Source organism: Denticeps clupeoides, chromosome 12 (assembly GCF_900700375.1).
Source record: "Denticeps clupeoides chromosome 12, fDenClu1.1, whole genome shotgun sequence".
In the NCBI taxonomy this organism is placed as follows: domain Eukaryota; kingdom Metazoa; phylum Chordata; class Actinopteri; order Clupeiformes; family Denticipitidae; genus Denticeps; species Denticeps clupeoides.
In genome coordinates, this window is record NC_041718.1 from 1,909,524 (window position 1) to 1,933,444 (window position 23,921).

A 23,921-nucleotide genomic window follows, 5' to 3' on the forward strand; every position below is an offset into this window, starting at 1 on the left:
ATGGATAGTCACCTGTAGTCGGGCTCGTATAACACGGCGCTCACAACGGTGATATGTGGGCTTTGCATTCCGTCGGGAGGACATGTCATAAATATGTATGCACTTGTGGCAATGTAACTCAATTTGGATAAGTGCAATATAAGTGATATGGATTAAATGAATGAAGGCTGGCCCAGGAAGGATGTAAAAAAGTTCGACGTTTGCTTGTTGCTGGATGAAGCGCAGGTTTGGTCTGTCACAGTGAAACCAGAGGGCAAGAGAGGTTTATTAGGGATTGCTGACATTTATCCTTGAGGTTGCTGGAGCAAAACCCTGTCATCCTGCTGTCAAAGTCTGCCACCAGACACACACAAAAAAAGCCAGTGTCTGTAATACATTCCAGTCAGCCTGTCACGGGCGCCCTTCCACAATAAGAACAATATTCCTTTTTTGGAAGATTACAGAGGCCTGGGTTATAAAACATGTACAGACCAGAAGTGTTGATTGTGGCTATTAATTACCAGTTATCTCATAGTGCAATCATTCAATAGCACACTCAATAATTCATGATTATTCAGTCCACAGATTAATTGTGGGAAATTTAAAAGTATAATATTAAATAATTAAGAACAATAACAATTAAATAGCCTGGATGCAATGTATTTTAGACACTAGATTTCTAATGATACATAGATGCCACGATATAAAGGCATAAGGGACCCTATTCACAAAAAGTCCTGAAAATCAAGTCACTGTAAAGTCAAGTCATAGGAAACTGAATCAAGTTCATATGGCTAGGGAATACAGCCAAACTGAATATATTTTAATGTACAGATACATTACTTTGGAATGATAATGCTAAAAATACAGTTTATAGTTTAAAACAGTGAAGAGAAATTATTCAACAAATAATATTTTTTTGCTCGAATGATTATGCCTCAGTATGAGCAGTGTTGAAATGTGGGAAAGGGACCTGTGAGTGATCCTGCATTAAGATCATGTTTTTAGATTTGAACCTACTTCCACCCTTCAAAACTGCTGTACAATGTCTCTTGTGCACTTACAGTATTCAACCTCTTGCATGCTTACTCCACACCTCCCGCATGCCAAACTATGATTCAACCTTTCTCACACAGAAACTGTGCCTCTCTCGCATGTTTAATGTCGAGTCATCCTTAAAGAAGGAGCATTTTGTCCTTTCTTCTGAATTTGATTTGGCTTCTGTCCTTACTGCATCTATTATTATTTAAATAGGAATAGTCTGGATTGCAGGCAGGGCTGATGCATGAACGTCCTGGCAATCATTAGTGAATGTTTTTTTTTTAATACCTTTCATTATTTTGGTCAAAATTTTCACTGCATGGGTATTGGCAAAATTCCAGGTGACCAAAGTAGTAACTTTAATTGATCTCTAAAAGCATGTCGTGTTAAGCATCATTTCCATACCAGTGGGGCAGTGGTGGCCTAGCGGTTAAGGAAGTGTGCTATGTGTAGTCACTTTTCCATCACACATACTCTCTTCTTTTTAGCTCTCATTTTACAGGTTTACAAGGGTCAAATATGATGTGTTTTTGATATCATCAGAAAAACGTTTTGGATGACACCAATGGAAAGTTCTGCAATATGCAGAATTCAACTAATTAGTCCAGCAAGACCCTTAAAATTAACTCTGTGGTATAAGGGTTAATTGTTTGCTTTAAACAATGACTTTTGAGAAGAACAATTTTGCTCTAGTAACAAAAACAAATGACAAAAAGTAGTTCGCAATGTATTTTTTAATTCCCTTTAATTCCCAACCCAGCCAGTCCACATTTTTGTTCTGCGTCCAACATGACTGGGCCTTGTAATCAGAGCACCGATGATCTGTTTTGTGTGTGTTGAAAGCTGGTCTGAATTGGGTGGTGGACTGGGATTGAGAACCACTGACAGCAGCATTCTCCAGGAACAGTCAATCCCTGGTGCAGCCCCGCACCACCAGACTGGCGAATCACTTCTCCCCCAGACAAAGATGTGTAGAATAATAAGGTTCGGTAATCAAAAGATTTCAAAAGATGAACCCCAGGCAGATAGTGATGAAATGTTGACTTGCCAATGAAATTTTCACTTTCGCTCCAGCCGCAAAACAATTAGAGAGATCAAAAGGCAGACTGAAATATCCGTCTCCCCCTTTAAGGCACCCTTCATATTGCTGCCAGGTAACCCACAAAGATCAGAGTGTTTCGGTTACTTTGTGACAATGCGCCACTGATTTCTAATGACATTTTTCATAAAAAAATATTTCAAGGTTCGTTCTATGTCTCTGTCTGATTTCAGGCCCCTTGTCTCATCCTATGTAGCATAGATGATATTGCTGTGCATGGTTTCAGGCGCTCTGTTCCATCCATTCCACCATTAGGTCAGAATTATTCAGCACCCTGTTCAGAATAAGCACACCGCGCCCATCTGCATAATTGATCAACATTCTTGGGGACGGGGTTTATTATAACACAGGTGTCCGCAATTCAAATCTGACTTGCCAATAAAAATTAGTACGCAATGCGCCCGGGTTGTAATCAGTAGGCAGTATGCGCTTCTGCCAACGGCATTCTGGGACGGCGCACTGTTCGCTCGGCTCTCTTAATTGAGTCCGACTAGCGTGTCACCCATGAAACCAGAAAGCAGCTGCTTCCTATTAGAATACAGTAGAGAAAGATTACATGCACCAATCAACAAATGCACCATTAATAATGATGCACCATGGTGTCAATCTACTGAACACAAATCGCCTGTGCGACGAGCCCATTACAATTGTACACAAATCTCAAAAGTATCTCCCTAGTCAGAAATGAAAAGAGCAATTTATGATCTCTTTGAACGTAAAAATGGACGTAGCATGAATAAAAGTAAAGTATAAGGACAATGATTCATTGTGGACACTGAGCACTATATTGAGGAATAAGCATGCATGAGAGCTCCAATCAGCGATCTGTACAACCTGAAGATGCTTTTGATTTAACACTAGCAAACAAGCACCAAGCAAGTTCCAGCTAAAAAAAAACAGTGATGTTAATGTATTATTTAATAAGACACATGTATTATTTCACAGTCCTGTGTCTTCAGTTTCATCCCTAAATCAAAAGGTGTGTCCAAACTTTGACTAGTAGGGTATATAAAGCATGGCCAATGAACAAATATCCAACGACATTAAATACTTCTTCAGAGCCCGTTGATATCGCCACCATCACTAGGACACTGTAAAAATTGGGAACCTAGCAACGGCACACTAAACGTTACCATCTTCCCCATTAGAAAACACGCGCAAACCTCAAGATCAGTTCAAACATTCAGTGTTTGAATGGACGTGGTTGCAGGCATCACCTGGGACTTGCAAGCGAAAGGGTCGATGCTGGGATCCCCGGTAATTATTCTGAGCACATCGACTGCTCCCTTGGTTAGTGACAGTCACAACAGAAACAGAACGGCGCCTCGGCAGCGGCCGCATGGTGACGGAGACAAACAGGAGCGGATGACAGGGAACATGCCTCTGGGATGGGCCGGCAGAGCACTCAGGCCAGGGTGGAGGAATCACATTAATTCCAATATAAATTAGCCCGAGTTCTGACTTAATGTGACATTTTTGGAATTAGGGTTTCCAAGCCTGTCAAGCAAATATTGACAAGGCAGGGCCGTTCTGACCCCCTGGTAGCAGTAGAATCATTACAGAGATTTACATTCAGATGGAGATGATTTGAAATATGCATCAGATATGGGAGAACAGCTGGAAATAAATCAGCTGTGAGAAGGACGGTGACGTCCCACACATGATGATCACATCTGACACCCTGTCTCTATGCACTTTCTGACCGTAGAAGCGGGGGAAGTAAACGGCATCAGATGACTTCTGTCAGCGCTGGATGTGTTGAAATGCAGGGCACAACGCTTGGATCTGGACTGACTTGTTTCTGTCCATTTCAGTCATCGCTTTGGTGCTATTGTTCATTGTCGACAGAGTGGCCATTGTTCTTTCCACCCCATCCTGTGTTTTTTCCAACGTTCAACAGAACCTTCTGCAACGTACGTACCAGTTAAAGATCCTTTCTATTATATTAAATTATAATATTATTCTAGCAGCGCTTTGTTATATGGTACTAAACGCCATTAAAGTTCCAATAATAATCCTTTGGAACTGAGAGTTAGGGTTCATCTAACTATTCATGTTATGCTTATTTATATGCATGTCACTAAAAACTATGATATTTATAGAAATAAAACACTCAAGTTCTACTCTAAATAAGTACCACAATTCTTTAGTGCAAAGCAAGGTACTGTAGCATTTCCCCAGATTTGGATGTCAGTAGATGGAGGGAGAAACAGCGGTTTTCTACACGAAGGCCCTAATTGCTGGTGCGTGGTCGTGTCAGGAAAGCAGCAAAAGAATGCAACACACATTTTCTAAGTTTACGCGGTGACAACTTGTTATTTTCCATTCCCAGCAAATGAATGACCGGAAATGAAAGCGGCATTTACCACGGACGGGGGGAAAAATGAATTATCCAAACACTCATTGTCTTCTGCTCTAATTGCTGTTCAGGAAAAAAGGCCACGGTGTGCACGGTGGTGCCGCACAGATCATGAAAATGGGTCGATTTAAAACAGGGTAGAATATTATAATTGTTTTAGTGAAGTCGTATTACAAAATAGCTTATGACACACTTGATGTTCCAACAAAGCAGGGCTTGGGCTTTAAAAATAAACCCCATTTGTTAATTACTTGGCGGATATCTGGGCATCGGACAACAGGTCCTAATGTAGTAAATGTGAGGGACCAATCATCCAAGAGGGCTTTCAGTTCATTTAACACTAAAACAGAGCGTGTGGATTGGTCCAGTGATCCGTGCCTCCATGGTCGAACTCCCAATGTCAACACATTGCAGGGGACTGGCGAAAGAAGAGAAAAGAGGAAAGGAGGAACAAAGAAAAAAATTCGGCCCCCACCAGTCACATGCTTATGAGAAACATTCCAGTTACCAAAGGAAAGCAAAGCGAAAAATGCGCCACACCACACCACACCACATCTTTCCACTCGCTGACGCTGAAATCACAAGACAAACGGCAGGAAGGAACTGGTGTGTGGCCATCAAGGAGGGGTGGTGCTATTTAAAATCTCATCAGACCCACCCGCTAGATTACATATGCAACACCAAATGATCCCTGATACAAGTTGAATAAACTCTAAAATAAACATATTTTACGGGTGTTAGAAAATAACGATACAGCAATATATCATGATATTTTTCAGGGTGATACAGGGACATCAAATATTGATATTTTTATATACAAATTTAGTCGAGTGGTAGTGTTGAGGTCTGCAGAAATGAGTCAGCGTGCAACTACAACCTCCACTCCTGTAGATGGCGCTGTGCGGCTGGGTACTTTGAATTACTGCTTGGCATTTCAGGCAGAGTGAAACTGCAAAACATGACAGGCCAATCACAGTAATATGTACAATATCCCAATATATTGTGGTATAATCGTATCGTGACCCATGTATCGTCAGATCCTTGTCAATACACATCCCTAATATATATGTATGTATGTGTGTTCGTGTGTGTGTGTTCATGCTTCACAAACATGCCTATGAACAAATGACACAGGGTTGCCCCCAAGGATTTATACCTATGAGTGATTGTAACTCATTCTGGATGAACGTATCAGTGTAATGTAACACCAGGGTTCATATTGGATATCTGATTATATGTTATTCTGGCAAAAAATCTGATTATCAATAACATAGAAATGGCTGAAAGCAAAACATGGTCCAATATATGGGTTTCCAATATGTATTGTTCTCTGAATTTAGCAAGATGTATCAGAATTCATTTGTTTCCAATTCTGTGAGCCAGAGAATACAGATCGATTAGATTTAATCAATATTTTTAAGAAAATACCAATATCAACAAAACATATAATCAATAATAGTGATCATCTTCCCAAAACTAATCAGGGGCTGGTGTGACTGAGGCACAGTTTAAAATGAGAGCACTCCTGCATGTGCACTTTCTTTGTGAGATTATAAGTAAAAAATAAATAAATAAATAAATAAAATCTGTGTGTGTATATATATGTAAATATCTGCCAGCCCTCTCTATCAAATATAACGCTGCATGGTTTACATTTACATTTAAGGCATTTGGCAGACGCCCTTATCCAGAGCGACTTCCTTCCATGTTACCATCGATTAAGTGATCAGTTCTGGTTCACTAGGACCCTCAACTATGAATACAATCTTTTTATTCACTCTGCTGTACTTTTTATGCATAAGTCAGACAATAAGAAGGTTACAAATCTAAATCTTCTCTAAAGAGGAAGGTCTTGAGCTGCCGTTTGAAAATACTCAGTGACTGAGCTGTTCTGACCTCGAGGGGAAGTTCATTCCACCACCGATGGGCCAAGACGGAGAAGAGTCTAGATTCCTGGGCATGATGTGCTAATAATGGAATCACAATACCTTTCTGTGTGGGAAAACAAAAAGTATGATTTTTCCTGAATCTGGACAAACACTGTCAGTTTTGTAGAAGTACATAGAGTAACACTGAGTAATGGCAATGGAGAATTAATTTAGCTTTATCCGTTTTTAATAAATGCCATCAGTGTACTGTTTATAGAAAGATCAAATTATGTTGCCATTGGCACAGTTTTTGTCACAGTTTACAGATGCTAGTTTTTTCTATGGATACAAGTTTGAGTTTAGTTCTGTGATTAACACCAGTCCTCTGTGCCTCTGAGTGAACCGAACCCGTAGATGTTTAGCATAAGTAAATATGCTTCTATATGCATGCAGACGGTTCGGTTCTCCTGCAAACCACGCCTCCGCCATCAACATTCTTCACCAGTTTACCACCAGACAGAGGAAGTCTCCCTCCCAGAGTCTTATTACAGGATGCTTCTGACACACACACACACACACACACACACACACACACACACACACACACACACACACACACACTTCAGCTCAGTCTTCTCTCGTTAAACAGAAATCTGGGGAGAGAAAAAGACCCAAACAAAAATATAATCTGATTGTCATTATGGGCTCAACTGTGTCATTGTGAGCCGGTTGTCAATGTGGTCCAGCATGTCCGGTTTTACAACCATAACTGGCAAGTGTCTACAAATGACTCCAAATAGTTTTCGTTCTGCATATTCCAAACTGTACAAGCCATGACATGAATTTCATACTTGAGTCTTTTTCATGGGGAAAAGCTTCGTTCACCTCTAGCACCATAATGAACAGATCTACACCCCACACAAACTTCGAGAAAGCCAACAACAAACAGCGCTACGGCGGGACATGAAAGGGCGCTGCCGCCATCTATTTACGCAACGTGTTTTGGAAAAAAAAACCCGGGCTTCTGATTGTGTAACAGTGTGTGGCTGTGGGGAATCTGGCTGAGATTTACCCAGCCTCGCGGAGAGAGAGAGAGAGCGATATCAGAAACCCAAAGGACATCGAACCGAGGCGTCACTCTCCTGTCTGTCCCCGTGACATCACCGCCCAGACAGCGTACTGGATCTATGAATAGCTCGACGGCAGGATCCCTGGGAAGTGTATCCCCGCATTAATGAGGCCTGACTCACGGATCCCCCCCTCCGGCTGGAGGCCGCCCCTCATTGGCCCTTACCGTTGGCGCCTGGTTACGTTCAGCGGAGGCTTGTTTGGGTGTTGGGGTGTTCGGCGCCCTCCTCCACCCCCTCCAGCCACAGGATACAGACACAGTGTGCCTACAGAACGTCCATGATCGACGACTAAATTCCAAATTCAGAACAATTGTCTCATTCTTCTGCTTGTGGATAAGAGGTCTGAGATCAAATCTCTACGGGCTCGAAGTGAATTTTCTATCCGCGATAAAAGATCATTTCTTTCCACTATTTAAAAACGTTCTTCATTTCATACAAGTTGTGTCTACAGGGCAGAGTCAAACCTTGAGTCAGTCAGGATCCATAAAAGCTTAATGCTTAATCTTAATGAATTAAAATATGGGAGAAAGATAGCGATCGAGGACACACCCAATGCAAATTTAATTTTTAAATCCAATCATACTCTTCCAGACAGTATCTGGCCAACTGTTTTATTCTAGCGGGAACAAGTTTTAGCTTCTGTAATTTAATTGAAAACAACATTTACATTTACGGCATTTATCAGACGCCCTTACCCAGAGCGACTTACAATCAGTAGTTACAGGGACAGTCCCCCCCTGGAGACACTCAGGGTTAAGTGTCTTGCTCAGGGACACAATGGTAGTAAGTGGGATTTGAATCTGGGTCTTCTGGTTCATAGGCGAGGCCGCTACCACCCTACCACATCGAAACATCGATCGTCATAGTAAAATCTGTGATGCATGATGTTATATGCGTGACTCCTGTGAAAACCAGAACATTCTATTGATTCTCTAAAAGGAATTAAAAGTCGTGCTGAAACGCTCTTTATTCAGGCCGCCATCGTGCCGTGGCAGGGAAGCGGGCAGGCTGTAATAAGAGGCGAGCGTTGTGCGTACGCGTTTCCTGGTACGAATGCACGCTTCCGTCTCGCTCGGCGGGACCATGTGCGAGCCGCATTCCTGGCATTCCGTTCTCATGTGCCAATCTACACACTTGCCTCAGTCACGTCCAAGAGGGGCCGAAAAGAGAGAAAAACTGAGCTCGAACCTGCAACAAGGCCCCCTCCCCGCGCGAGTAAAATAACCGCCTGTCCAGTCACTCTGAGCCACTCCCATGGAGCGTGTGGGCCAAGGCTCCATTTAGAAATTATTCCATGCTGTCAGCCGCTAAATGAGAGAGTGCGCTCGCGGAAGACGGGCGAAGGCCAGCCCAAACAAGGGAGTACGGCGCGCACGCGAGACACAAAAGAGACAAAGCGGAGGCCGCGGGCTCGTTCTTCTCGTCTTCGCCGCGAACAATGCCCTGAAATGTTCTCCGATCGCCCCAAGGCCCACCTCCTTATGTAGCTACCAGACAAAAACTGAAACAAAATGCCACCAAACGGGCGGCTGCCACGTGCCCGAAAAAACATAACAAAAAGTTTTTACACTTGGGCTGCTGGTGACCAAACACACTGAACACACCGAAAACTGAAGCCATCGGGCCAGGCCGCACACCAAGGCTACAAATGACTTCAAGATGGGGGCCACTGCGATAAACAGCCGCGGTGTACCCTCAACCCGCTGCTTGATATTCCAAAGCGCTCTGAATGGCGGGGTCCCGCGCCGGGGCCTTTGAAGGGCGCTTCTTTTTGAAGCTACGAGAGCATCTGTGCGATTAGGTGCTTCTCAATTAACCCGCAGCGGTAATGAGGCGCAGGACCACTTGGCAGCCGGGCCGGGGCGCTTTGATTAGGACGGGCAGAGTGCGCGCCTTCACGCCTCCTCCTGTTTACCCGGGCGGGGGGCCAGCCGGGTCCGGGGTCAGGAGATTTTTAACACGCGTCCCAGCGACAGACTCTGGCCACGTCCACACGAGGACGCTTTTCTCTAGAACGGGTCTCCACATTCCACATGGGAGCATTATCCGAAATGTAGTCGTCCACACGGAGACGTCCCAAGCGCCTGTAAGTGGCGCTGTAACTCCCCGCGGAGATTTAAACACGGCGGTGTTTAAATCTTAGCACCACACAGAACTTTTCTTCTAGATGGTTTATGAGGTTCTGCAGCTGCTGCAGCACAAGCACGAATGTGTTCTCCGCAATTGTTGTGTGTAGGACGGGGTTATAGGTCAGGTTGGGCTGATACGTCAGCGTTTTCACCAAAAAAGACGCTTTTGCGTCCACACGAATACGAGGAAAAGTTCACTGTTTTCCCATTTTAGAGAAACGGGGCCTCAGATTCCCATTGGTGACAACATTTTAGTGAAAGGTTTTGATTAAGGTGCTGAACGTTCGTTTTCCCTGTTCAGCTGCGTTGCATGGCATATCATATGATTTACACCCATGTCCAATGAGAGGGTCATCATCACGTTGGAAGAGACCTCTCCCATCTGACATTAACAGAACCTGTGAACAGCCGAATGGGTTTTTAAAAAATCTATACGGTAATATGCCACGACACTTTGGTAACACTTTATCAATATCAACAGTATTGCTGTATCGAAGTTTACCAAGACTTCATGAAAAATTGTCCTGCAGCATATCAATTGTTGCACGATTGCAGACAGTTCTTTGACATGACTGTTTCCTATCCATTATGAAACACATCTACATTTACATTTACATTTACAGCATTTATCAGACGCCCTTCTCCAGAGCGACTTACAATCAGTAGTTACAGGGACAGTCCCCCCCTGGAGCAATTTAGGGTTAAGTGTCTTGCTCAGGCACACAATGGTAGTAGGTGGGATTTTAACCTGGGTCTTCTGGTTCATAGGCGAGTTTGTTAACCACTAGGCAACTAGTGTGACTTCATTTGACACACACAATATACAACTCTGAACAATCTCATCTATCAGAAATTCTTGGGTTTGGTTTACAGAAGGCTGAATTTGAAGAGTATGTCCTACTTTCCTTAAATCAGTTTTTGTTGTATGATACGACACTTTGTTGGTGCCGTCATTCCTTGCCCGCTGGTGTTTGTATTCTTCACTTTTCGTGTCATTCATATGATAAAAACATCGTCAGCACGTTCACTTATTATCTGTACCATTTTATATACACACACACACACATATCTACATCTAATGTCTTTCTGTAAACTGTGATTTATGAAACTCACAAAATTGACTAGCAATACACATCCCTCCCCATTAGGACAGAAATAATCAGCGTTCTTCAAAGGTGATCAGACCAATCAGTTTGTATCGCCCTCATTTATTGTCTCATTTATTCATTTGGGAATGCATATAAAGTAAGTGTTGAATGTTGGGGTAACAATATCATACTGGATCCTGTCATGTGATGCATAACGGTATTTTTGGTATTTGGTATTATGGTATTTTTGTAATAATAATCCTGATCACTTGATCACTTACTACACTTCAGCTCATCATTTTCATGTTTTCTACAGGTTACTTATTTCCAAGAGAACGGCTGTGGTTCTGCATAAGCTCGCGAACTGGTGAGGGGAAAATGGCAGCAAACGTGACACGGCCATGCATGAAGTCCCCACTGAGCCACGTGGGCCCACTGGGTTTTCCAGGAACAATGAAATGCTTCACTCCAATTTAATTTGTAACACTACAGCAGTTCCGCTTGTCTTCTGGGAAAATGGAGAGATTAGCAGCCGAAGCACCGCTCGAGATATGTCAGTCCGGACCCCCGCCAATTTCTATAGTAGCCTCTCCTTCATTTACCGGGCTGAATTCAGCACCGACGCACACACAGACACACACTTATCAGTCAAATCGATTCCCTGCATTTTGTCCGCATCAGCTATTATCGATACCGAACGCCCCCTCTTAACTCACCCTGCATTCACGCATCCTTCAATTTCTGTCACTACACACACACACACACACACAGGACAGCAGCAACTGCAACTTGGCCCAGTTCATTTGTTTCTGAACACCACAAAGAAAGCCATTCTTCCAAGTTGAGTGAGGTTCCGATCCATCCATGTCAGCTGTTGCCCTCGCACACTCACACACATAGTTTGTGCTTCAGATCAGACCACAACTCCCACTAGCCACATTGCTGGAATAACACAGCCTGAGGAATCAGTTTGCAATATATGTATCGTGTTTGAATTCTAAAATTCTGAATATTGAACCCATTGCATAAGATGGGTGGGAGCATAAATCCTTACATAAGTAGTAATGACAAGTTATCAATATGCTGAAATCCTGCATCAGGATGTATCAAACACTTATCAAATGCTTAAAAGGGAGAAGGCCTTACATAAATCACACTGTTCTGTTCTGCATTGTTTCAAATTAATTCATGAGCACATTGTGTTTTATAAAAATTCCCACATCCAGTTCAAACCAAGTTGACAATGAGGTTTTCATTACTGATTCTGTGACAAATTAACAACTATATCTAAACATTTCCCACATTGGACCCAGTGATCATCCACTGCTGTCAGGGGCGTGACTGTGAACATCCAGACACAGTGGAAAATAAGCAGGCGACGCATGAGCAGGGTCAAACGTCAGAACTCCCACAAGGCTTCACAAGGTCCTATCAGAACATTGTAATCAGTCACAGGGAGTTATCCAAAAACCCACAATGTAGCTTGCCCATGTACAGTTCAACCAGGACCTGCAGTCCCTCGGTATGTCCCGATCAGGGGTCTCGTTTATAGAACTTTGCCTAGAACTCATGTTAAAATCATACGTGCGATCAAAAGACAAAAATGTCAGACTTATGACATTATACACATCACCTCATGAATATTCACGACTCCGATGTAAACCTGAAAAAATGGCATCATGGCGGTCAAGGGGAAAAGTAAGAAGGGAAATTGTTATGAAACATAAATAGCTTTTTGGTGTTCGGTGGTCACAGTAGCGGGGTGAAAAACAAAAAGAAAGACAGCGAATAGCAACATGTGACGAACGCTGTGAATGAAGTGAGTGCAGAAAACAGGGCTGTACCCGAAATAAAAAAACTTTTAAATGATCACCTGCATTTTATTCAAAATGATTCAATACACAAACAATGAACAAACAACGTTAAAAATTACACGGTGGTTTTACAAGATAAACGAGCCATGTGTTGAACCAGGCCATCATGCCACCATGTTTGTCAGGATCGTGTAAGCGGCACATATGCATTCTAGAAATGTGTAAGTTATGTTTTTACGTAAATAAACCCATTTGCATTTCAGCAGCTGTTGCACATAGATGAAAACTGTAGATTAAGTTAAAATTAATTTGAAATCTCTATTTTACTGTATTATAAAAATGTGACTGAAAATGTGAAATTGAATATACGGTGTATTACGCACTAGCACAAGGAATTATTATATGTGTAGTAATGCCGCCCACTTCATGGGATTGGGTTGGCGTGAACATGCGCACATTCTGCAGTCATGTTTGTTTCTACAGATCGCAACGTATGCGTAGTATGCTTTTAGGTCTCGTTTTGTGCGAACGAAACGGTTATAAATGAGACCCCTGGTCAACACTGACCTGAACCTGAACATTCCTCACCGATCAGATTGTAATGTTTGTGAATGAAAACATTTTTATGTCTCCAGAATGTAGCGTGTTGCACTTTCAAACTTGAACATTTTGGAACATTTACAGTTGAATGCAATGTGTACGGTTAAAACACCGCACCTGCTAACATATGCATTTATTGCACAAAAGGGATCATCGCAGTGTCCAATGGCAAGATCTTATCACCGACCACCAAACCCCAATGATAACAATTTGCTGACTTCACCCACATAGTTAGAAAATTCAATATTGAGTTAACACACTTCTAAACCCAAAAGTAAATCAAGCCACCAGGAAGAAGACTGGAAGACAGGATTCTGCTGCCTTCCCTCCCTTTGTTTCAAATTGCCTTCAGATGAACGTAGATAACAGCAGCCATTTGAAGTCAGAAAATGAATTTTGGGACTGAAATGACTTGAAATGATCTAGTCTAATCTATTTAATTTAATAAAGATAAGTTATGGAATGGCTTACAAGCTATGCAGTTGTGAATTTTTTTTTAATACTATGCCATATGTGAGTCTTAAAGGATATACACCTCAGCACTCAGCAACGGTTTCACCCACCACAGCAAAGCGTGCATATGGGGCCATCATCTTCAGACGGTGGACACGCCTCAACCTCTGGCCAATTTCAGAAGAGCCTCCTAACTGACACCTGCTGAGCAAGATATTGATCGCAGGCTTGCCAGGTCATCAGATCGCGATACCGATTCTGCACAGCAAAGACTCATGGGAACTAGAAAAGAAAGTGTCGAGTGTTGGCAGACAAACGAAGCATAGTGGCTGGTCAAAACAAGATTCTACTCAGACTCAGATGACTGCTTGTTGCAGCGTTTTTCCCCCTCCACGAGCGTCACAAGACCCTGCAGATGCTGGGAACACGAGACGTGCCCACTTAGCTGGCTCTGCATACTTTGCATTCAGGGGCATTAATTTAACCCCCTTGTCCCTTAAGCACGGGGTCATGGAATGTCTCATAAAGGCCCTTTTGGTGGAGATGGGTTGGTGATGACAGGCAGCCATTCTTCCCTGGCTGTGAGTGTGTAACTGAATTTGAGATTCTCCGTGATCCAACAAAGCCTCCTTGGTTCGGTTCTTCAGCCTGACTTTTAGTGCCTTATTTATTTATTCACTTCCCTGCCTGCATCCTTCTTTAGTCCCGTGTGGCATGCGAGATGTTTCCGAATTACATGCCCCGTCTGGCTGAATTTGAATAAAGAAGACAAAAAAAAAAAGTTTGGGGCAGTGTTTGGCCTAGTGGGTAAGGAAGCAGACCCGTAATCTGAAGGTTGCCACTGAGCAAAGCACCGTCCCCACACACTGCTCCCCGGGCGCCTGTCATGGCCGCCCACTGCTCATCAAGGGTAATGGTTAAAAGCAGAGGACACATTTTGTTGTGTCACCGTGTGCTGTGTTTCGCAATCGCTTCACTTTTACTTTACTCTAATAAATGCGAATATACTATATTCCTCCAGGTTTGAACCCTTCCCACATTCAAAATATTTATCCTGTTCATTTAAGTCTATTACTGTGTTTGATTGTTACAGATTACTGGCGTTGTACTGCACTGTAGGGTGGTAGTAGCCTAGTAGCTAGCATTCCTGCCTACGAAACAGAAGACCCCAAAGTGACATGTTCAAACCCAAACTACCATTGTGGGGACTGTCCCTGTGACTACTCAGTGTAAGTTACTCTGGATAAGGGCATCTGATGTAAATGTAAATTCCATGTACAGTTTATGCTGGTGCATTACTCTTCAATTACCAATTATGTTGTTACGTTTGTCTGGTTCCTCCCCCCAGCCTGTCGTTGACCTCTTCCGTGCTGTTTGCAGTTCAGCTCCAAGTCATTTTCTGTGCTGTTGACTCAAGTTGATTTTGTCAAGACATACCTACCCATTCAACATTTGCATATGATGAAACATTAATCAGATGTCTGCTTTGCATAACACCAGCATTTCATTCATGTTCAAATACTCTGTGGGATGTGTTGGTGTTAAGATCGCGACTGTCACAATTAGCAAACACTTAAAATGCAAAAATATGAAGATATGTACAGGAAAAGTACATTTCCAGCCTGTATCGGTTGAGGGAGAGTGACGGATTAGTGAATCCATGTTTGGAAGTGATCTGATGTCTCCGCACCGGTCACAGAATTTGAAATCAGGCTTTAAATGTCTGAGGGTGTGACCTTTAAAGGAACATATTGCTGCCAATCTAATCCATCTGTTTATGGCAAAATGATATAACATTCTCGTATATGTTGCAAGGCCCAAAAAATTCAATATGTGTTCAGATTAAGTGCTATCTATAAACTACGGCCGCATGGCAAGTGGCGAAAATTGGCTGTAAAAAAAAAAAAAAAAAAAAAAAAGTGTTCAATTACACATACGCAACCGCGCACCTGATCCCACGCTCACATCGTGCGAATGGAGCTCTGTGAGGAGTCACTTGAAGGAACATCATCCATGAACTAGTGAACTGCTGAAAAACCGGCCACTTCGCTCAGTCGTGCAGTGAAACTGAGGCCTTGGTTGAAATGATGCCGGGAGAACTGGGATGTCTGTTAGTTGCCAGGACTTCACAGTCAAATGTTTTCTTCAAAGAGTCTCTAGTCATGGCCAAAAGTTTGCTGCGTCTGTGTTTTTAGATCTATTTGTCAGTTGCTTCTGCGATGTATTGCAGTATAATAACAAGCATTTTATACGTTTAAACGGCTTTTATTGACAATTACATCAAGTTCATGCAAAGAGTTGATATTTGCAGTGTTGGCCCTTTTTTCCAAGACCTCTGCAGTTCGTCCTTGCATGCTGTCAATCTGGGCCAAATCCTGACTGATGGGGACCCATTCCTTCATAATCACTGCTTGCAGTTTGTCAGAATTTGTGGGTTTCTGTTTGTCCACCTGCCTCTTGAGGACTGACCACAAGTTCTCAGTTGTATTAAAGTCTGCGGTGTTTCCTGCTCATAGAACAAAAATTTCAATGTTTCGTTCCCCGAGCCACTTAGTTTTCAATTTGGGCTTATCGCACGTTGCTCCATAATGCTGGAATACTATTCTTGGATGGTTGGATGAATGTATGGTGGAAAGGGAGGCGTGTAGAGGGCGATTTATAATCTGACATTTTCTCTGCATACGGCAATATCGTCTTTTGATCGCACGTACACTTTTAGCATGAGTTCTACGAAAGGTTTTAGAAACGAGATCCCTGATCATCACCCTGTCACTACCTGTCGGAGCCTCTTTCCCATTTTAAAAATGGTAAAAATGATTTTCATCATGTACAGGCTGACCAACACCATGACTAATTTGCAGGTTTTGATTTATTAGGCTCCCGGAATTGTGATTAATCTAACATAGCCACAAAACCCACTTCAGCGATAACCCCTTTGTGACTAAGCTACATTTTCCAGAATATTCCACAGCTTAGAACATGCCTGCTCTACCAAAGTTTGCAATTAGGCTATAAGGGGGACAATCTGATGATTTTAATGGATATGAAATTATTTAGAATTTCATCTGCTTTTCAGCAGAAAAGTTATGTCAGGAGAAATCAGCAGAGAAATCATTCATTTTTCATGCAAATCGTAAATCTCAATTAAACGTTTCCCCAATCCCCAAAAAAACAAGCAACAATTTATCTGTCAGCATGTACATGACATTACAGGAAGTATAATAATTATGTAAATCCAACTAAAAATAGCCGTGTACCATGGACATGGACTTATAACACTGTACATCTCATTTGCATAACACGTAAAAGTGTGCAGCTTGTATGAAACCTACAGAGCTGTCCAGTTCACCCGTTGACAAACCGCTTGTCTGTTTTGGTCTGTGACGTAATAGTTTAATCAGAAAAAGCACAATTTTATCCCCCGATCGCAGCATAGGCGGACATACCTCGATCAACAAATCATTTACCCTCCTGTGAATGTATACCGGGACAAGGTCTGTAGTCTCATGAAACAGCCAGGTTGAGCTCTAACTGTAGCTCAGTTAGCCTGTGAATGGAAATATAATAAGTTATGCTACTCCTGGACTCCACTGTCATGAACGTGTTGCCAACCAACCATCTTTGAGGCAGATTTGGAAGTAGACGTGTTTATGGCTTGTGAGTCAGCCTGAAGATCATGATTCTACCACCACCACCCCTAGCATGTTTAACGGTCCCAGATCTGCTGAAAACCTGGAATTTATTTATAGAATTAGTTTCCTTTTCCTATAATAAATGATATATGTCTAAATCAGTGGAAAGAACTTTGGAAACTGCTGCGTCTTAGGGGAAGTGAGATGTTCTCCTTATGAACACTTTTAAAAATGCTTTCTGTGTACGTGTATGTACAGGAGATACCTACAGATATCTGAATTAAAAATAAATAAATCAGCACGCCAGAAAAAACACAAAATTGCTTGTGATGTGTGGCATTTTGCTGCATGACTTTACCAGTGAAAAACCTTCCACAGGTCTTCAGTGGCAGTGACACAGCACTACACCAAGTTACTTTTGTGGCAAATTCTGTCAGGCTGAAAGGCTCATGACCGTATTTGTTCATAAACGTTCCAGCTCGGAGGCAGCTCTCCCGACAGGCTGTCTATGACTCAACCCGAGCCCGAGCACTGCAGGGGTGGAATTCTGAACAGGTGTATCTGCACTCCATCTCGAATCGATCCGACCGCTGGCGAAAGGCGGCTCCGCCCGTATGAATTCTGTAAACGCCACATTTATTCAGCCTGTACTGGCATGTGAAGGTCATGTGAAGGTTTCCAGGAGTGGGTAGCAGCTTAAATGAAGTGCTTTAGGACCTTATTGCTGACCTGGTCACTAACGGCTATAAGATGTGTTTTTTTTTATCATTAAAAGAGCACATAGCCGCATTTAAATGACCTGCAACCAATTACAATGAATGTTTTTTGCTCACCATTGTTTAATTGAGAGCGATTTGGAGGTTTGTGCGTGTGACTGTGATATGCAATTAAAAAGCAGACAATGAGCAAATGATTTTGAGCAAAACTGCACAGCCGGTCCACTGCAGGAAAGAGAACATTACACATTAATAATAGATAACAATTCTAATAACAAGGTTATAATGAGTGCTTTGTTGATCACTCGGTCCCATAGCTGCAGGTTAGAAACAGATTTCAGCCATTAAATCTGTATTTTCCCCAACATCTCAACCTAAAAAGGCGCAATTTTTAATTCAGTTGCAACATGATTGCTAGTTATAGGAAATAAGAATTTTACTGCCAACGACTCCAGCTGTCCTCCCCAAAATGCCCAGGGTGCAAACACAAATTTAAACAAATCACTAACACGCTGAGAAATAAACTGGCATCCCGATGACACTCGCATCTGGGTCTTGTCCAGTTAGAACCCCGGCCATGTGTGCTCTAAACATACGTGTCTGCAATTTAAGTACCAACAGGGTATACATTCCTCAATCAAACCACAAGTGAAGATTTGAAATATAAATATATGACTGTGATATCGAATTAGACGCGCTAGAATTAATGACAGATTTTCACAGAACAAATGTAAGCAAGAACAGTTCTTAGCTACGTCTGGCTAGTAAGGGTTGTGGCAGTGTGTATTTACACAAAAGTCTCTATTTCTTTCCCCCGGCACTGAGCAAACCTATTTTTCACAGTGCTTGCCGTAATCCTAATTTTAATCCGTGTGCAACTCGCAAAGAGAGACGGACGTAGCGGTCCCGTAGCGCTTAGGCCATAAGAAATTTTAAAACCCTGCCTATTCTCTTTGCCGCGCGACCGACACAAGTCTGACCGCAAATCTGTAGTTACATTAGTTGACCATGAGATGCTCTCAGAATCCGTGCTTCCCTGTGGCACAACTAAAAAGCATTACTTATTACATTATCATATCTGTAATTTTTTAACAACTCAGTTGGTCTTATGGTCAAAATGGTCATTAATCAGGAGCACGATATGTATATTAACTGATATATTTAGTAAAAAACTAAAATCTAAATTTAAAGGCGCACCTTAATAAACATGCAGGCATGCAGTTACCTATAAATAAAGATGTATATTAAGAAGTATAATATTACTATAAACTTTGGTCAAAAAATATATATATATCTCCTGTCAGTGTGTTGAAGAAATGATCAGGGGTGACTGCTTGTCTGTATGAATATTAGTACGGAAGTATTAGTAAAGGGAATAAATCATTGCTAGAAGGCAGGTCCTGTGGCAAAGCAAGTCCTATTTAATTCTGACCCAGGAAAAAAAGTAGACCTTTCTTGGCAGGATCTGGGTCTGGATTAAAGTTAAAGTGAAGTGATTGTCATTGTGAAACACTGCAGCACAGCACACGGTGCACACCAAATGAATCACCCTTAGTCACCCGGGGAGAAGTGTGTGGGGGGCGGTGCTTTGCTCAGTGGAACCTTGGTGGACCAGGATTCGAACAACTTTGGCAAGTCACAATACTGAAATTTTAAACTCAATGCTAAACTGATACTAAGGATTGGGGAAAAAAAACAAACAGGAACTTTTACATTTTTTTTAATAAATGAAGACTATCATAAGAATAGTCATAACGTCATATATATATATATATATATATATATATACACACACACACACACACACACACACACACTTTAAACATAGCATGCTAGAACGCGTTTGGCATGTTGTAAATTTGTTTTATTAAATGCAAATTTTTAAACAAAATTACGTTTAATCTATTTGCAATTCACGGCCATAACATCTCATATATTTAAACAAATTTACAACGTACCAAGCAAGCGCTCTAGCATGCTTGGTGCTGCAGAACTATGTTTAAAGTGTATCTCATGTAAACATTGGGTCCTCCAGGCAGCTGGGGGAGCGACTGCCCGCTGCAATGCCTGTTGAAAATTGCCGGTGGTTTCCATGAACCAGCAGATGTGCAACTGAAACTTTTAGTTTGTATAGAGTTTGAGGCTCAAGCTGAAAAGCTAACATATGTGTCCAAGATCCGAGAACAATGTTTTTACAAAGTTCCTGATTTTCAAACAGTGTAAGCCCATCTCTCTCTTATGCAATGCTAGAGCATACTGGCCTCAAATGTATTACATATGTTCAAACCTGATCACTATTTTCACGCTAAACATCTTCTTATTGCCCACTGGTCCAAAGTTTTATACTTTTTTTTTAATGACCTGATGAAAGTTAAGCCACACCCAGCCAACAGGTTCCTTCAACCAGTAGACTTCAACTGTCGACCTCCAATCCAGGCCTTGTTTTCAGCTCTCTTAAACCATTACTGATACTGATTGGCTGGAAACTGGACCTTGAGCGTCATGAGGTAAAGAACCCTGAACTGGAAACTCATCACAAGAATGTACTCCTGATTATACTGTTATAACTATAGCATTGAATTAACAAATAACTATTAAGCTATCTTAATAAACACTATTAATTATATTGATGGATTTCAATAATTAATCTTGTAAGCACTTATGTAAGTCACTCTGGATAAGGGCATCTGCCTACTGCTGTAAATGTAAATTGTAATGAACTAGTATCATATTTTAAGTAGTAGTTTCAAAACCAAAAACAATTACTTCCCATCAGCACAAATATTACACTGGAATATTACAGGAATTAAAGACTGGTTCTTGTGCATCTGATATCCCTGAAGCACAAATATTAAGAATTTCCTGAAAGCCAAACCGCGAACTGCACATAAACGTATGTCTCTGACTCAGATGTCAGAATAGTGTGTGCGTAATTCCATTAGAGTGTGGCCCTCCCTAAAACGGACAGATAATGCAGAACGCTGTCCCTCCACTGCACGCTGACGCTCTGCGGTGGCTCAGTAAAATACATGGTGAGTATGTAGACCGGCTGCTGAGCTCATTTTTGCCTGACTTGAGTAAAGGGACGTGGGCCTGCCAGCCAATGGTGACCAAATCCATCTGGGTCCTGTTACAGTTCCAGTTCTCCTTTCTGCACCAAACACACACACACACACACACACACATGTTTTCAACAGATTCATTAAAGAAAATGGACCTTGTTAGAAGTCGTGTATCCAACATTTACTGGTCCCCCATGCAAATCTTCATATAGAATATAATGATACACAACATCACAACCATCAACTTAATACAATTTGTCCCTGAGACAGCACTGACCCCTCTAGACCTCTGTAGGTGGTATCCGGTAGACATGTCACATGGCAAAATGCACCCATGATGATCAGACCATTACTCTGTGGTCTAGTTCTGATGCTAGTCCACATGTCCACTGTGACCTGTCTTTTTGGCACAAGCTCCCATTGGATGTTCCCAGGTCTCGTTTTTCCCCCTTCTTTCTGCTTCCCACGAACCGAAAATCAATAACTGTCATTGTGTTATGGCTGATCTGTGCACTCATGCAGATAATTCAGATCACTGTTCAGATTTTTTTTTTTCTGTACAGATCATCATGGAAAAAGCTGGATAATCTTTGTAGACCAAAAGAAAAAAAAACAGACATTGTCGCTCTTTACGGTAACCACATTCAACACCAGTCACTGAAGACCTACGCCAAGATCTCACTCCCCAGCTACAACTCGCGGTTTTCGCTCGGCGTCCCACAGGGCCACTATATCGCTGCAACAGAGACGCGGCTTGATGCTCGATGCACACAGGCTCCGGACGAACGGCGTCTCTTAATTAGAAAGGACAGATGCTGACGAAGTAAGCACAGTTTGCCGGTACGCGCACCAATAAATAGCTTTGGTCTGCAGCAGTGGGGCTCCGGACCCGTACTGCTAGGTAGGAGCCTAGTGGGTGAGACACTCTCCTATGAGCCAGAAGGTTCAAACCCCACTTAACCCTGAGTGTCCCCAGGGGAGGGGGGGGGGACTGTCCCTGTCGCTACTGGCTGTAAAGCGCTCCGGAGAACGGCGTCTGATGAAATGCTGCAAATGTGAATGACATTAATTCTCAACTTGTTGGTCTGATTATGCAAACGGTCCCGATCAGAAGCATCAGCAAGAATAAGTGGCGGGAGGAGACCGATTCTGTCCTCTGTATTCCCCAGTCGGCAGGAAGGCTGTGGGGATCATCCCGGAATTCCCTTCCAGCCCAACCCAGCCGGGCACACCCAGTCTACAGGGCAACCGCAGTCCACCATTGCACCATCAGCAGCGGCTACACAACGCTGCGTGCTCCATTCTCTAGTTTTCTTTTAAAGTGACGTCAGCGGGACCGACTTTGTGGGGGTCCGGCAGCCCCCAGCTCACCCCGGGAACGTCCTAACAGGTTGTAAAGGGGCAGCCGCCCCTCCATCTTAGCCGCACTTCCGCGTCTGCGGCACCGTTCCATCCACCGACACCCCGGTTCGCGGTATCACGCCCCTTCTCCTTATAGCTCATGCACGTCGTGCACCCCAATCTTTGGCGCTTTGGTAAAAAATATTATAATAATAACATATATATATATATATATATATTTCTGTCCAGTCACACCTGTGGAAAACGAAGCGAAGTGGGGATAAAAGGAGAGCAGGACCGACCTCTGAGGAGAAGAAGTGTCTGCTGTCGGCGTGAGGAGGACCCCCTTCTTCTTCCTCTTCTTCTGCCTGCTGCTGCTGCTCATAAATGCATCACGCGTGCTGGGCGCCAGGAAGCGTAAATCCGCCGGAGGAGGAGGACGTGGAAACGGCGATATTCGAGAAAGCCTCAGCCCGGCGGACGGTCTGGAAGTCCACAGCTGCGGAGGTGGAGGCGGCGGGAGGGAGGAGAAGAGAAGGGGCCGAAATCAGTTCGTGAAGTTCAATTCGCCGACGCGGTGGAGAAGGGGAGGAAGAGACGGTCCCGGAGCCGAAGTTGGTCCGCGCTTCTGGCTTCTGTTCCTCTCGTCTTCCAGGCGCAGGAGAGGCGCAGCCCGACCCGGGTGCGAGGAGGGAAAGCGGCGCTGGCGGGCTGATCCCGAACCCCGCTGCCGTGGCTGGAAAACGCGGCGGAGGGACACGGAGCGGAGCGGAGCGGAGCGGAGGAGGGACTAGAGGTCGCCGAAAAAAAAGGGGTTTTAAGGTGGATCACAGCTACAGGTCACAGATTAGCAAATAGCACATAAACACTGTATAACACTCACAATGTCACTTATGAGTCATTGCAGTAATATATACATTTAGTACTATTCATTAATTTAATATTGCGGGGCCGTTTAAAGCTATTTCCTGGAGAAAGAGTTATGAATGAAATAATAGGCCCGAAGGTCCTAGTCAACGAGCATGAGATAGGACATATGAATTGGGAAGAACGACTCAATAATATGCGATCATATAATGAAGACGTCAGAACGTTACTCAGAATACAGTAAAATATTGATTTCTTTTATTTTGGCACGTATTTAACAGAATTATTGCAGACATCACCACGATACACTACACTACAAATATAGAGTATCCTCAATACAGCTCACAAGATGTGTAAATGAAGAATTTTCATCTTTTTAAAAAAACATCACATTTTAACGTTATTGCTGCAACTGAGCTGTTTTTGTTGGTGAAGAATCACAAATGTGTTGCTAGATGAAGACAAATTGATGTTGGATAATATATTGACTTGGATCATTTTCTAAATGTTATCCAATATGCAATTATATACAAATGAGTCGGATAATGTACTAAAACAAGGAGAGTAAAAGAAGCCTCCAGCTTCATGTCAGCGCTCCATGTTCCTGGATCTTTGAGCCAGGCTTTCCTTCCTGCACTGTTTTACCTGCCTTTCTTCTTAAGTGCACTCCAGTGCCAGGTCTATACCTGCATCTCAAGCGAAGTTTACAAAGTTTTGGCCATGTTTTCTGAAGCTCGTAACCC

At 42.8% G+C, this 23,921-nt stretch overlaps 1 protein-coding gene across 5 annotated transcripts in view; it reads right to left on the reverse strand.

The window, feature by feature from the left end:
* Positions 1–23,068, reverse strand: part of atp2b4 (ATPase plasma membrane Ca2+ transporting 4) — a 76,541-nt gene extending 53,473 nt beyond the window's left edge. For all 5 annotated transcript variants that reach the window (XM_028998636.1, XM_028998634.1, XM_028998639.1 and 2 more), the window contains exon 1: positions 22,614–23,068. The gene's annotated coding sequence lies outside the window, so the exon portion shown is untranslated. The remainder of the gene's footprint in view (positions 1–22,613) is intronic.
* Between the last annotated feature and the right edge of the window lie 853 nt (positions 23,069–23,921).